General features: G+C 40.5%; 1 protein-coding gene and 1 long non-coding RNA gene across 3 annotated transcripts in view; one reads left to right on the forward strand and one right to left on the reverse strand.

The window, feature by feature from the left end:
* Positions 1-16,507, reverse strand: part of BEND5 (BEN domain containing 5) — a 736,551-nt gene that overhangs the window by 525,734 nt on the left and 194,310 nt on the right. The window lies entirely within an intron of this gene.
* Positions 1,399-16,507, forward strand: part of LOC310846302 — a 64,859-nt gene continuing 49,750 nt past the window's right edge. Inside the window, exons 1-2 of the long non-coding RNA XR_014565240.1 lie at positions 1,399-1,469; positions 5,064-5,199. This is a non-coding gene — a long non-coding RNA (uncharacterized lncRNA). The remainder of the gene's footprint in view (positions 1,470-5,063; positions 5,200-16,507) is intronic.

Genomic DNA, 16,507 nt, shown 5'->3' on the forward strand with positions numbered 1-16,507 from the left:
TAGTAGCAATCACCAGATCACTTCTGACAGAGAACTACTATGGGGACTTGGAAAACTCACATCAGTGCTTTAAGTCTTTGAACCAAAATCACCTGTGTGGAATTTACTACACTTGACATCCTGAATCTGAAATTATTCCCTAGCTATGCAAGGTCAGCTCTCCTCCTCAGAGAAATTATAATAATAATAGCAGAAGGGACTGCTATATAATTGTTAAGGTGACATATATTCAGGGGACTCTTTGGGTCTATTTCGTTGGCTCCCAGCCCTGAAATGTCATATATTCATAAACTCTGTGATAAACTTGACTAGCAAAATGACAGGCCCAATTTCAGGTTATTGTAGATCCTGAACATACACTGTTACACACACTGGGGCAACTGAATGGGTGAGATGGTCTTCTCTCCTATGTTGGCAGTGATTGCTGCTCCTGCTCCACTTCACCATTTCCACTTTACATGGAAGGGTTCATTGGTAGAGCATCTACCTTGCACTCAGAAGGTCCCAGATTCAATCCCTGGCATCTCCAGGTAGGGCAGAGGGAGAACCCTGTCTGAAACCTTGGAGAGTCATGGCTAGTCAGTGCAGGCAATACTGAGCTATAGGGACCAAGTCTGAGTCAGTATAAGGCAGCTTCCTACATTTACTTACTTGCTCCTTGGACCCACACTAGTGGCACTGAGGAGTAGAAGCAATTGCTATCATTGCTGCTTTATCTGCCTGCTTCCACCTCCTAGAGTCAATGGCATAGCAGAAGCAAGGAGGATGAGCACGAACTAGGGACGATCTAAAACCCACCATGCCAAAACACCACCTTGTTTACTAAATGCAGAGTTGGGGATACAGTGATTTAGAAAGGGAGAACCATAAAAGGAATGAAAGTAAAGAAAGAAAACCCTTGGTTGCTGGTGGGAGCCATCATTGTGAGGTTAAATCCAGTTGAGAGCAGTGCTTCCTGCCCGTACTCGGGGGTCTCAAAAGAAGAAAAAAACACAGCACAGACAGTACTTGGGAGTGCACACATTTGAGTGGTAGCTACTGAAAAATACTTGTGAGGAGCAGTTTTGTGAAGCTCCCAACTTCAATTAAAAAAAAGTTCTGGGAAAAAACTTTTGGCTCCATCATAGCAGAAACTGCCATGCAATGGGAAACAAATGCTAGAGGGTGAGTCAAGAGGGACTTGGCCAGTATGGCGGAGCCATAGCAATAGCTTCCCTTCAGCAGTGTTGCAGCCACATACTGGGAGGGGTAAGATCAGGGCTATGTGGGTGAGCCAGTCCAGCTCCATGTGCAGCTCCACCCCCACTGTCTGTAAGGGGCAGCGACCCTGTTGCCAGGAGACTATTGTGGTGATTCCACCCTACAAGGCAAGTTGCTTCTGCAGTAAGCTAGTGAGCAAATGTAGCCACAGCAACTCCCTTGCTACCACCAGACTGGTTCCTCTTTGAGCCAAAGCAGTGAGAAGAAAGGTGAGCTGCTGTCATCAGGCACAATTTGGAGGGACTCAGGAAGTGATTCTCAGCAGGTTCCTTTACTAACATAACTCTTTTGCATCTAAAATGAATACAGTTGCAGACTGTAGATGTCTCCGTAAACTGCACTGAGAAGTGTTTAAAAGCTAGATCTTCTCAAGTTTCCCATGAGCCTCACAAATTTTACTCAGGGCTCTGACAATTCAACACAACTATATGCATCAAGCCCCTAACCAAAGTGCTCCTCACCAAAATGCCTAAACTATCTTACTCCTGTCCTGCTAACATTATTTCCAGTTTGTCTACTCTGGAACAGAGCCCAGCTGGGTTCTTGGCATACAGTTCTATGATGACAGTTTACAGTAAGAGTTCTCTTAATGTTAAGTATATTATATACTTTGAGGCCATTATATTAAATATCTTTGTATGGCAAAATTGAAAGGTTTATTTTTATAGAGCTACAAATGCCATGGGAATTCATTAAAAAGGCTTAATGTATAAAAACAGAGGTGGGGGAGTAGAAAGCTGTATGTATTCTTTTAAATTATCCCAGTTTTCATAAAGTTTGATTATACCCCCTACAAGGTATAAATGCAAGTGTAAGAAAGTGTAAGATTAAGACACTTAAAAAAATTATATACAACACATTCATTATCATTCAAGGAAACAGTTGTATGCCACAAAAAATGTTTCACTCCGAGTGTTTCAGCACTTACAAACTCAATTTCTAAATATGTGATACTGTAATTAAAACCCAGAAAGGCCTTCAGGAAAAGGGGGACAATTTTGAAATGGATCCTACAAGCACTAGTCTCATTAGGCAAGCTACACATACAAACTACATTTGATCACCACCAACTCCTCTAGGAGTATCTATGCATATTTCTTAACCATAGAAGAGCCTTCATAACAAGGTATTTTAAAAATCTCCTATTTAAATGTGTATTCCACTCTTCAAACAGAGACTGATATGTGAAGAGTGCAATTAATTTAAAAGAATTTTTTCCCCAGTACTCTTACCTTCCTGCTCCCGAAGCAAAACAGGGTATTTTTTATGTGCACCAATTTGCTTTCATTCTTTGGCCAGTGTAAACCATAGCAAGTACTGCTTAGTGTTATGCAGACTGGCATTAATTAAAATGTAGCTAAATGTGTTTTACAGTCCAATTTTTAAACTCTTGTTATATTCACTGAGTACAGAATTACTTCGGAATGCAATCATATTAAGTTTGGTTCTAGCTGTATTTAACAATACTGCTTTGTAGTAAAATTCAACTTGTACCATGTAAGCACTTGCATACTCTTAATCAAACATTGCAGTGCAATATAATCTAAAATGAACATTCAAATCTCCTAATCTATGACCAACTTCCTGGCAATTACATAATATACAACCTTTTACAGGTGATTGTGGGCAGAGAAATTTTGCTAACCGGAGGAAAATTAATTTTTGCCATTTGAAAATGGGCTTTGTTTTCTGATGGTTATAGTAGGCTTGCCATACGTCAGGAAAATTCCTAACATGTCCTGGTTTGGGGGTGTAAAAATGGGTGTCAGAAATTTTACTTTTTGAAATATGGCAACGCTATGGTTATAGTTTCCCTATCCACTAGGTAATGCTATCCAATTTGGCTTTCACTGACTTTTTTTTAACTAATTCACCACCTAATAAGTTAATCTCCAGATTTGTCAATATAAAAATGACCATATTTCTCTGTATCATGAATGCTAGATGAAACCTGGAATCTGCATATGACCTACTAAAGTTTCACCTAGTCAGGTTTGCTATTCTCTTGTACACTTCATTTTAGGACTGTAACAAAAAAACAAAAAAGCTATAGTTTCAATATCAAACCATTTTCACCTCTGCCCACACAGTTGCTAAGCATCCAACATGAGGAATTTTTCTAGAGAACTCAAAGGCTTGCTTACTACTTTGTGACATCAAACAAAGGCATGACCCAATGATAGATTTTGCCGTTTTTCTTAAGAACCTACATCCTTTGCTTTTTGTGTTTGCTTAGATCAGGGATAAGGAATCTGTGGCTCCCAAGTTGTAGCTGGACTACAACTTCAATCATCCCTGACCATTGGCTATGCTAGCTGGAGCTGATGAAGTTGGAGTCCAGTGAGCTTTGGGAGGGCCGCAAGTTCCCCAGTCCCGGCTTCAATGCTCTTTAACAACTATGGCTGGCTTTATTGGTTGGTTGGTTGGTTGGTTGGTTGGTTGGTTGGTTGGTTGGTTGTGGTGAGGGAAAGGGTAGGGTTTCGCTATACTACTATTTCTATTGAATATTCTTGCCTTTTCTCAGTTATGCATCTTATGCTATTCTTAAAATGATCATAAATGAATGCTCCGATTAGAACTAAGCTGAAATTTGCCAGAGAAGATATTTTCTTATACTATTTCTGAGAATTTTATACCCCACATCTGAAAAAAAGATCATTTTGCAAAGTATTTTCATTTGGTTTTGTTTGTTTCTGCTGCATTTAAGTAGCATTGTTTGTTTGATTGTAAGTTGTCCAGAGAGTTTCATTTTATGGTGTGCCATCAAATGCTGAAAAAATAAAATATTTTTGCCTCCCCCTGGCCTGCTCACTTTGGTGATTGCCACAAGGGGTGCCAACTTGAATAAAATATTGTGGGGGACCAGGTAAGCCCAGCCCCACATAATCGATCTCATGACGCAGTGCGCACACACCATTTAAATAGGAATGCCCATCAACTTTGTGGGGGCCCTGCCCCCTCAAATATCTTGTTGTGGGGACTGAAGCCCCCATGGCCCCTAGGAGTTGGCTCCCATGATGGCCACCATTTTTCCCTCACAGTGCCCTGTAATGATGCTAAGTCAGGGGCAAGGCAGAACATGCAAAATGGTAACCAGTTTGACAACATAATCGCTGGGTCTTCTTACAGCAATAGCAAGCAGAGCAAGAGAGGGAGAGTTGAGGGAAAAGGCAGAAACCATGCCTTCTGTTGCTGGTGTGGAATGTTTACTTGAAAAAAAACTGGTTCAGAAATGGAAACTTTGTCATTCTCCAGATGTTAACAGACTCCAGCTCCCATCAGCCCCAGACAACCTGGCAAATGGTCTTGGGTGATGAAAAATGTAGTTTAGCAACATCGAGAGGATCCCAGTTTCCCCACCCTTGCACTAGCTACCTTCAGATCTTCACAGCTTTGCTGAAGAGCCCAGGGCTTCTGTCAAGTCATAATGCAAAGGTGTTCAGGCATCTTAAATAATCCTTGTTTTATTGCACCTCCGCTATCCTTTATTGGTGTGCCGTCCTTAGCTATTGAAGTTTATATTGTTTTATATTGGGTCCCTTATATGTAACTAAAAGATGCAGTATTTTTAAAGCTAAAATCCAGAAGAAACAACGTAACCAAATATTATTCAAGTCAACCATGACATGGCATGTAATCAAAATACAATCACTGATGGGGAAAGCATTTTCATAGCCATTGTCCATTTTGTATGAAATATGCATTAAATTATTAATAAGTCCTCTTAGGATAAAAATGTCAGAGCTTTTTAATATATGTTACCAGCGCCAGTTCAAAACAGTTATTGTTTGCCTTCACCACAGAAATGCTATTAAGCCTGTGGCTGTGAGTGACTGAATCATCTCATCCAGCGCAGTAAAATTGACTATATAATCTGTCGGAGAAACGCTACATCTACCATCAAAGCCAGCAAAGCAGAACCCCACATTCTATTTTCAGGTTCCAATTTTTATCAATACCTTACTGTGATGTGACTGATGCTTAGTATTACCTGAGAATGATAATAACAAAATTCCTGATATGCCAGTTTCAAAAATCTAATGCACAAGAAACATATCTGGAGTAGCAGTTTCAGCAGTAATGGTGCAAATTACATCATTTGTAACCATTTTAAGGAAAGGATACCTTCAAACAACGATAAAATATGGGTGCAGTTCTGTATACATTTTTCTTTTGATATACTGCAAGCCATCCATGAAGTTTATTAATCTTTGCCACTTTTTCTATCAGTCATGAAGCTGTAGCTTTCGCTTGCATAGATATCTGGCTCAGAAGCAAAACAAGGTGTTTGCGGATGGGGGCAGGGGAGGCCTGAAAGCGTATTTTAAGAGGCATAGTACCTGGCTGCAGCAGACAAATTGCAGCTCTCAACTAGTTCTTACCTGGTCTTGGTACACAAGGTTCAAAGTGATGGGGATATATGGATATAGATTAGAATTGCCACTGAAATCCTGTGTAAAATTAAATTCAAAGCAAAAGAGGGGGCTCTTCCTCAAGTGAAACATCGGAGTAATTTGTACAGAAGCCAAGAGAGTTTTAATAATACTAGTACAACCTCATGCAGAAGCAGCAGCCATCAAAAGCATAGGAAACTAACTCATCAGGCACAAAGAGCACATATGGTCACATACCCACATTACAATCATCACATGAGAGACATTTTAAATGTATATAGTTTATGTTTCTATGTATATCCTGTTTTTCTGCCGCAAGGTACTCAACACAGCTTGCAGCCAGTAACTAAAACATATGAGCACACACTTCGGATTTCTCAGATCACTCCACATGAAAGCTATTACCATACAGTATGCCATTCATGTACAGTGGTACCTCGGGTTAAGTATTTAATTCATTCCGGAGGTCCGTACTTAACCTGAAACTGTTCTTAACCTGAAGCACCAATTTAGCTAACTTGAAGCACCCACTGCCGCTGTGCTGCCAGAGCACTATTTCTGTTCTCATCCTGAAGCAAAGTTCTTAACCTGAAGCACTATTTCTGGGTTAACAGAGTCTGTAACTTGAAGCGTATGTAACCTGAAGCGTATGTAACCCAAGGTACCACTGTACAGTGGTCTGTATGGGCTGAATAGTTTTCTTTATGCCAGGGTGGGGGTGGGGACTTTGATTCTCTCTACACTGATGCAACTTGTGAGATGTGGCATTGCAAAATGAGAGTGTTGTCCACCCACAACATGGCAGCTGAAACACAAAGGGGCCACCATGTCTCATAGCCACTGTCTTCTTGGAATAACAACACCTGCAAATGCAAACTTATGTATTCAGCTTTATTTAAGATAGTGGTCATCATGTATGCAAACGTTTATAGCGTGTTACAGCAGTAACAACATGTAGAATTTAAAATAGAATCTGGAATCTTGTGTGATATGATGAAAATTTTACAGTTTAATAATTCAAGCCATAGAGAAGCATCTCTCAACGTTGAGTTCCCAGATATTCTTGAACTACAACTCCCGTCATCTCTGACCACTGGCCATGCTGGCTAGGAATGATGGAATTGTAGTCCAACAACACCTGGGAACCAAAGGTTGAGAAAGGCTGGCTTACACAAAAGTGAAGGGGACTGCCAGTCACTTTCACTTTAAGTACATAATTTCTGTCTTAAACATGTTGTAAAACTATTTAAATGGCTTGTGTTCTGTATTATGTTGCATATTTTAAGGTTCACATTTCATGTAAATGGGAGGAGTTCTCTCATTAAAAATTACAATAGTGATGTTATTGTTTTATCTTTTTGTAAACTACCTTGGAGGTTTTTTTATAAAAAGCAATGAAGTGATGCGTGTGTGTGTACACACACATTAAATAAATAACTAAAATTCATAAAAATCTTGAGAAGCAGGAATCAAGCCAATTTTCTCACTCAGTGACTCAGGCTGCTAGACCTTTTAGCTCAGCTACCAGCATGCAGGTTACTGTAACAAGTGGTAGAGTGTCTACGGTCAGTGCAGTGCTTTCACTTGATTGTGCCTTGAACATAAGAGCAATTCAAAGTCAAAGTTCAAAATTGGATGCAAAAATATACAGTATTGATTTAGCAGTGTACAACACAGTAACAGCTGCACAAATTTTAGGAAAGCGGCAAAAAGTAAAGGTGCAGGGAAAGGATTTGTGCTATTATTCCAAGTAAAAGTGGTTTCTGTGAAACGTCAAACCCAATTTCATGTCTGAACATCACTTGCCTCTTTCAGGCCCAGGCCAATGCACTTCTATTGAAGTAGAACCTTAAGACAGATGAATGCTTGTAGTTTGTCAAAGATATTTCTGAATTCAGAATCCCTCAGGCTAGAAGCCCCCATATTTCAAATAAATGACTTGATCTCACAGTCTTGTTCCATCATTTCAGGAAATTCAGGAAAACAGTTACAGTAACAAAAATGACTCAAACTTTAGATGTCACAGAAGACAATACAATACCAACTGTGTATTTTAGCTTCCTGTGTAAGATGGTTCATTAGATTCATCACTAGGAGATGGCTCAGAGATAATGTCAGTTCCACTGTTTTTTTGCTCAAATACACTCCAGGAAATCAAACTAGGACTAATGGGTTAATTTGTCTCCTCAATTGAGTGTCCTGGTTCCTTCCACAGATGGCTGCATGCTTTAATGCAGTTTCTGGAATTCAGATGTTCTTTACAAAGTTATCGTGTTGAAAAGGTCCATAGAAACTACCACTATTTTGTAAATACAAGGTTCTAAACTGCACTTCACAATCTATTGAATCCACTAATGGTTTGTGGTTCACATGTTACAATTTATTATCTATTAAACAAGTGAACATTGTGAGGTGCACTCCCAACCGCACAATAATTAGCATTATGTTATCATTTTAAAATAACCACCGTATTTTTTTGAACAGGAATAATAGAAAAAAATCATTTAACTATTTGGATGCTGAAGGATATAAAAGCTCTATCAGCAGAAGGTACAAACGTACAAAGCAAAGTGTTGGCATATCCGTGGATGCCAAAAAGTGCACGCACGCACGCACGCACACACACACACACAAACAACTGGATGCTATACATAAAACTGTGGCCATGGACTGCATGTGGCCATGGACAGCATTTAGGCTCCATGTTTAGTTCATCAGCTCCCATTATGAAATCCAGAGAAGCCCAGATTTCATTTACAAATCTTAAGGCTGAAGCTGTATGTTTGAAAATGTAAAAGAGACTCCCACATGTACCTCGGATTTTGTCTGATGGCATGATGCAAAGTTCACATCTCAATTGCTGGCCAGCAGGGGGGAGGGGGAGCAGCCAAGTGCCCCCTCAGCTCACCTTTAAGGTGAGCAAATGATGAAAAGCATGGATCAATAAAGTGTGATCCAGTACATTGAGGGAGAGTGGCATATCTCCTCAAGTTACAGCAGCGGCAGTCCATGTGTGCCTTGAGATGCTTTGCACTCTTGACTCCCACTGTCCATGACCAGCGTTTTTTCCTAGAATAGGTGTCAGTACTCACCATGAGGTTGTTACAGTAAGCGCCACTCTTTTTAACAAAAAGAGGTGCTGGTACTGTGTACTGTTGAGTACTCCCTGGGGAAAAGCACTGTCTATTACCAATGGCTATGCTGGCTAAAGCTTATGGGAGATGGAGTCCACAGCATCTGAAGTGAAACCTCTTGGCTACCAGTGAGTTACAGGGTACCTGTGCGGTTGTGGAGAATGTTGGTTATTCAATGCTTGTTGCAGATCTTTACTGATTAATAAAGTTGCAAGTATGACTTAATTTATATCTGGGGCTTTTTGCATTCTTATAACATTCTATTGTATTTATAAAATAATAAATTCACTGAATTAAAAAATAATAATGTAAAGTTAAGGACCTTGCATCCAAATACTGGCATATGTCTTCATTCAGGGTGGGTGGGGGGAGAAGGTGGCAATGAGGAAGCACCAACCTCTAATGCAGGGGTAGCCAACATGGTGCCATCCAGATGCTTGCCCTTCTTTTTGGCAGTGATTGTATTTTATTAGGCCTGTGTGTGTCGTTTTACATCCTGGTTCCAGAACCTTAACATCATTGCACAGCCTATTCCTTGGTGAGGAGGCTGCATTCTAGCTATGTTTCGGGAACAAGCAGTCAAATGAAAGACTACAAAAAGTGGAGAGTGGGACCACAAACCTGCCACCAAAGCCCAAAACACAAATGGGGACACACACAGTTTGGATTGGCTTCGCCCCTAATCTCCATTCATTGGTCAGAAAATGTGTGCCTACAAACCTACCGGTAAGTTCTGAACTCCCAGTCATTTGGCAAAGCACTGATTGTTTGTTTGTACTAGAGCCTGGGTGGTATGTATAGAGGCCCCTATGCATAAGTTCCAATCAACATGGTCTCATTTCAGACCTCTCTACCTTTTGGGCCATCTGCACAGGGCTTTCATGATACAGACATGAGTTAAAGAAGATATCTTTCTTTTAAAAGCCAAACAGTACAAGGAAGGCCCCATCCCCTGCATGTACACAAACAAACAAAGAGAGACACTTGTTTTATCTTGCCGCCACCCTTTTTTCTGTATACACGCCTGCTGGAAAGTTTTGACAAGGTATATTTGTTTTTTGTTAGCATTCATAAAAGGTGTGAATAAGATTCTAAACTTTTTAGTACAAAGCAAATCCAAACAAAGAGAACACTCAAATTAAAGCTCTTTCATTTTTTTCTCCAAGACACAGCAGCCTTTTCTAAGCTTTATTAGAAAATTATCATGCCAGCTGTCTCTTTTCCTTGACTGTTATTCACACAATATGCCTCACTCTTGTTTCTTTTCAGCTTTGTACATGTATAATAATGAGTTTTTCTAGAATGGAAAACCCAGTGGAATATTAAAATTGCAAAGAGCAGTTCTTCAAGTTAATTTCGCCAAAGTGCATCACAACACAATACAACATTGTAAGAATGAATATCTAATAGGGCCTCATTCATGGAAATTAATTAAAAAATGTTATTCTGAATATAGCTTTTCATATATGTACCATTGTCTATTGGCAATAATTTTAAGAAGTTAAACATTTATGAAAATAAATTGTTCAAGACCTATTTAATGGATTATGTTATGAACAGCGAGCTACCCTTTATTTTTAGGAATTAAAACTGTGGATTTGGTTGAGAGATGTGTATATTATTATGATTCTTCAGGAAAAAAGGATATTTTTAGTCAAGCTGTAGCTTTATTTAGAACAAATTAGATGATCAGCACCACTGTTGTGCCTTTGGGCCAAACTAATTGTAGCACGTCTTACATGTTTAGCTCATTATTACTTAACCAACGGCAGTGGGGGTGAGGAGGAATCCACATGAGGACTGCAGTGTTGAGGCTAACCCCTTCCTCCCATGCTGTTTTGCCATCAAAAAATGCCAAAATGGGCTGCAAACAACTTCTTTGGGAGAGAACAGAGTGATTTTAAGAAGGAACTCTGCATTGGAGGAGGGGTTTAAAGCATTTTTTAAAAATCCCCATCCTCCACCACCCAGCTGCTTTTTTTTGTTAAGAATGAACAAAACTAAGCCAGATGAAGAAACACATTACTGTGTTGGTTCACATGACATGCAGAAGCCAAACTTCAGTTTAGTCGGGTTGCATGAATGTGCAGACTCCTGAAAAGGAGCTTATACCTACCTTACTCCTCCATGGTCCTTTTTTGTCTGCCATGCTAAACCAAGCCAAGGATTGGCTTAACAAGTCATCTGAAGCTCCATTTGCCATTGGCTCTAGTTCTCCCTACTGTCAATCTCTCTGCCTTTTACTGTAACAGTCCCAATAGGCAGCAGCCTCTACAAGCCTCCGTGGTAATAAAAAGCAGCTGCCACGTGACTAAGTTGGTGTTTCAAGGCCCCTTAACCAATCAAAAATGGATTAAACAAATGTATACTATATGAACAGATACAATAACAGAAGAATGAAGAGACTGGTAGTGCAACACCACATGGATGGCCGAAGATTCTCCTATCCTGATCTAATCCAGGCATAGGGCTATGTATGACATTGATAGTGCAGCATTCAGAGTGCAGAGTATAAAACACAAAATGTTTAATAAATGCAGCGTAATTCAGATCACTACATCTCAAGCATGCTAAATAAGATCATACTGTACAATTAACAGCCCTATTTTGTGTACACCGTCACTGGTATACACCAAAAGCTTAAGAAAACAAACTCAACATGCATCTGGCAGGCACACCAGAAAATAGTCACTGAGTGGATCTCAAATGCCTTCTTAATAAGCCAATGCTTTGGGGCCAAACCTTTCTGGATTATTTTGAAAGTAACAGCTAAAAGGACTTCCGGGTCAGCGCGATCGGCTAATGGCGGATTCCCTCCGAGCTCCGGAGGGAATCGGCTTTACTGCAGACGGGTCTTACCGCGACGGCGAAGCGGGGACCCTCAGAAACCGCAGGCGCGGAAGCCTGCGGACTTGGTGATTCGGTGGGCACCTCAAGCGCCCCCCGACCCACGAAGAGCCTTTTTAAAGGCTATGGAGAGGGTACGGAGAGTGGCGTGGTGCTGTGAGTAGACCGCTACTGCAGTGAAGCGAAGCCGCAAGCCATGGCCGGAGAGCGCTGACTTTTTCCCCTGAAATTTGGACTTGAAACAACCCGTGAGTAGAATGGAATTTGGATTTTAAAAATTTTCACCTTTGAATTCGGTACGACCGGGGGATGTGCTAAAGGGAAGTCCGCACCCCCTCTATCTACAAAAAGATTTAAAGCAAAGATCGGAGAACTAAGGTGGAGAGATTTCTTTCTTGGTATGAGTTAAAAGACATTAATTCCATGAATTTGACAGAAGAAGATTTGTGCTAGAGAGCGAGAGTCGAATTTTAGAAGCTTTTGTCTAACCCCCCCCCCCCAGACCCGGGAGTGCCCTGTGTGTGAGCTGGAGGAAAAGGAACAAGGAGTTTGACAGCTGTCAAAAGAGCTGTCAAACGGGCAGTTAAAGTTAAAAATTTTATTGTTTAACATCTCTCTGGACTAAATTTGTTATATTTGAATTAAAGTGTTTGGGAACAAAGAAGTTATAAACAACAAAGTATTAGACTGTGGGGAAAGGATTATTAAGTAACCAGAATCCCCCTAGGGGAAACTTTGAAACATTGCAATGGCTACAGATGGAAAATTACAGGCAGAGATAGATAGAATGTTTTTTCTCGTGGGAAAACTGCAGGAGCAGAGAATGGCTATGAACAAACAACTTATAACCTTGAACTCTAAAATAAGCAACTCGGCTGAATGCACAAAGGATTTGACTGAAACAGAAGCTGCAGCTGAACAAGAAGAGACATCTTTGGAACTGGGGGAGAGGGAAGAAGGAGCTAAGAAAGTACAGGAGAGTACTAACTCCAAGTCTACATTGTTAGAACACAAAGAAGAAGACGTTGGGATCACCAATCTGCGAAAGATGAGAAAGAGGAAAGAGGAAGCCCCTGGAACACTTGGAATACTGGAACTTAAAAGAAATAAGAAATATGATTGGGGCCTCCTCTTTGTGTATGGGAGATCAGTTGACCTTTTGCAGCAGTTGTTACCAAGTTTTTTGGATGGGAGAAAATTGGATGAGACTGTGTCAGAGCTCCTTCGAGACCCGAGGATCAACAAAGAGGGCTACCAACAAAATCGGCAGAGAGAGACTGACAGAGATTTAAAGGCCTCTGATGTGAGGAATCCAGGCTAGGAACTGTTTTGCGGACATTTAGTTGGGAAGGGACAGAAACCGGGGCAGGGAGGGGGGGGGGGAATAGAATTTTAAAACTTATGTTTTTTATGCTTGTCTATTATGATCTATATCTAATATGTGAAAGGGAATTCGTGGAAGGGAATTTGGGTCGACCTTAGAAAAGAATTTAATATTTATAAGAAAATTGGATAAGTAAAATTTGGCCAAGTAATAAGAATTGATTTTAAAAAATAACAATATATGTTAAAGATGAGAGATAAGAATTTGCTGAGTTAATTGTTGGAAGTGGGATGTATGAAGGGGGGTGGGGGGAAGTCAGGGAGGGGGGTTAAGAAAGTTATGAAATTATATATGTTCTGTTTTTGATTATTTCTGTGTGTAAAATTTGAAAACCTAATAAAAATTATTTATAAATAAATAAATAAAAAGAAAGTAACAGCTAAAAGAGTTGAGTATATGGTTCCCTTTGCTTAACTAAATGGGGTGGGGTGGGGAAACCTTAGTTGATCTTTAAATGGTATGGCAGGTTCAGGGTGGGAGTAGTTACAAACACAAGCAAATGTTGCAAAGGTCTGATTCACATATAACACTAAACCAAACCATGGCTTAGTGCAAATGTGTTGTGTCTAAATGTGGGCTCATGATTTATTTGGGGGAAACAAACCACGAACCCACATTTGGACATAACACAAGTAGTAAACCAAGAACTAACTTTGGTTACAGTTCGTGGTTTGTCTGAAGTAAGCTGTGGTTTGGTTTAATGCTGTGTGCAAACTGGACCAAAAATTCTTTGATTTTCTCCAAAAAGTCTTTCATTTTTCTAACTGTCAATCAAACTTCTCCAAGGACTAGCAGCACTGCTATAAAAAAAATCTGCCTTTTCTGAAGCATGAAAACATATGTGCTAAGACAAATAAGCAATTACATATGTCTTTGGATAAGTTTAAATGCAGTGCTGTTCCAGGACAAAGCAGCAATAGGAAGAATGAAATAGCATTGAAGAAGCCACTACCATCATTTGCCCAAGAATACTGTTGCATGCCACCCCAATCTCTGAGCAGTTTGTTCCAGGGGTTCCAGGCACCCAGGTTTCATGTTTCCTTCAGAATGAGGCACAGTGGAAACTGTGGTGTCTTTATGATATATGCTTTACTTACACATATATATATAACCTGAACCAACAATGAAGGGGGGGAGATCACAACATTAATACCCCCAGAGCGCCTTGCTTCCCCAATAGCTTTGCTCCCCTGGATTCAAACAAAAATCTACATCACTCTGTCTCTCTCTTCTCCTAGCTTGCTACTTTTCTTCTAGCTTATATCACTTCACTATCTGCTCACAACTCTGGCTTTTTATGTCTAACTACCCACAAGTTGAGGGAGGGGGCCCCACCCATTTTCTGTCTTGCACAGAGCTCCTTCCTTAATGGCCCATCACCTTAGCAGGAACTTAACTCGCTTTCCCAGTAATTAGAAGGGGCCCAGGCATTCGCCCTACCCACCCCCACCCCCCAAAAAACTTGAAACACTATTCATTTGAATGTTCAGTGGTAAATCTAATTCTGTAACCCTGCTTTTCAATTACATATTCTTCAGATGTTTTTACTGGGGATTCATTATTCCCTGCTGCTTTCGTACACGGATTAGTTAAATTTGCAGGTTAATTTCCACCATACTCTTCTAGAATAGTTTCTCTTGTTCCGCTTTCACAAAAATCAACAAGTTATTAAAGTCCTACAAGCAATCATCTGTACTAAGAGGTTAAAATGGGTGGCAGTGGGTGAGACCAAAAGATATATATGCCAATTGCTGACATTCTCTCGGGAAATGCCACCAGTTATGAACTACAAGTTTGGATTGTCAGCTACGTAGGAACTGCTGATATTCTGCCATTATGACTTTTGTGCAAATGAAACTGTGTGGGTGAAAACTGTATTTAAGCAGAGTGCCTGGGAATTTGTAAAATGCAGACAAAGTTTCCCACTGCAATTTAACAATTTAGCAGGTAACTTCAACAAATAGGAAAGTAAATCGGAGAGAAATCAAAGCCAGCCTGTCAAAAGAAAAACCAAGCAACGAAGTGCTCTACCCACCATCAGGTAAAATGGGAGACCATTCCCTCACACCACATTTTGCTTCTAAGAGGACAATAGAATACAACTGTGATAAAAAATAAGTTTTCTCCATTGCATTCTTTAGCCGCAAAACAGGCAAGATAAGCAACAGGACACAATATTGTGCTTGTATGGTTCTCATATACTTAGTGAGAAATTATATTTAACTTGCAGTCATTTTTTTAACGACACACTTTGAATGCTACTGTTTTCGTTCATTGTGATCTTGAGCTTTCCCTTATGGACTACAAAATCCATTTGCACCATATGTCGTTATAATTTATTCCTGTTCTTATTTTTAAAACTCGGGAAGATGAGTCATGCATAATCTCAGATACATTTCAAAGACAGTGTACAATATGTCTTTTAATATATTCTCGCAATGCTACACAACGTTTGCAATTCTCAGCACAGCAGGACATACTAACTCTACAAATAGGGATTCCATCGTGTCAGTCTTGTTCGTATTAAAGCTATATGGGAAAAATCACACTGCTGCCCTTTGGCAAGAAATGGATGTTGTTGCAGATGCTATCCCTTACAAACTAAATAAGCAGGAAAGTATGACCTCTCTCAAAGCAGTTTATCCATTGTGTGAGAAAACTAGGGTGGCAGTTATAGGGGTCACGGGACGGGAGGAGGTACCATATAATGCAGGGTTAATAGACAACCAGGACTCCAGGAAGATATAGATAATGACTGTGTTGGGAGTAAGGTGGCAGGGATTAGAATTGGACTCAAAGAAGGATACATTGTGAGATTGCAGCAGGCTCTCTGACCAGTTGAGTGGGGGTCTAGAGTGTTCCTGGAGTTGTGTATTCAGGACATATTAGGGATTCTGCTGGTTTAGCAGCTGCCTCACTGTCCAGTAGCCTCCCGGCCTGAGGTGACAGAGCTATTCTCAAAGGCAATGTTGAGGACTCTCAGACTACTGGTTTCGGGGACTTCAACTTCCATGCCAAGGGGACCAGCTCTGGGGTGGCTCAGGACTTCATGGCCACCATGACAACCATAGGGCGGTCCCAACGTGTCATCAACCCAATGCAGGTAATACTTTGGACATTGTTTCCTCAGCTGAGGAGGAATATAGTGATCTGAAAGCGGGGGATATTGACTTCTGTCCCGTGTCATGGCCAGATCACTTCCTGTTGAGATTTAGGCTCTTGGCACTTTTTCTCCACTGCAGAAGCCCTCCCTGGAACTGGAAAGTCTTGCCTTTTCGGGCAATCTCCCCTTCTTGGGAGCTTCTTGAGTGGGTGGTTGCAGACCAGATCAAGGGGCTTTTGAAGGAAACAGTTCTACTTCTCCTTTACAACTGCTGATGTGGCAGTGGATATGCTAGACCATTGTCTTGCCTCACCAATGGACTGGATGAGGGGCAATAAACTGAAGCTGAATCCAGATAAGTATGGGGTGCTGTTAGTGGGTGGTT

The sequence above is a fragment of the Podarcis gaigeae genome, assembly GCF_964106915.1.
Source record: "Podarcis gaigeae genome assembly, chromosome: 6".
Lineage (NCBI taxonomy): Eukaryota > Metazoa > Chordata > Lepidosauria > Squamata > Lacertidae > Podarcis > Podarcis gaigeae.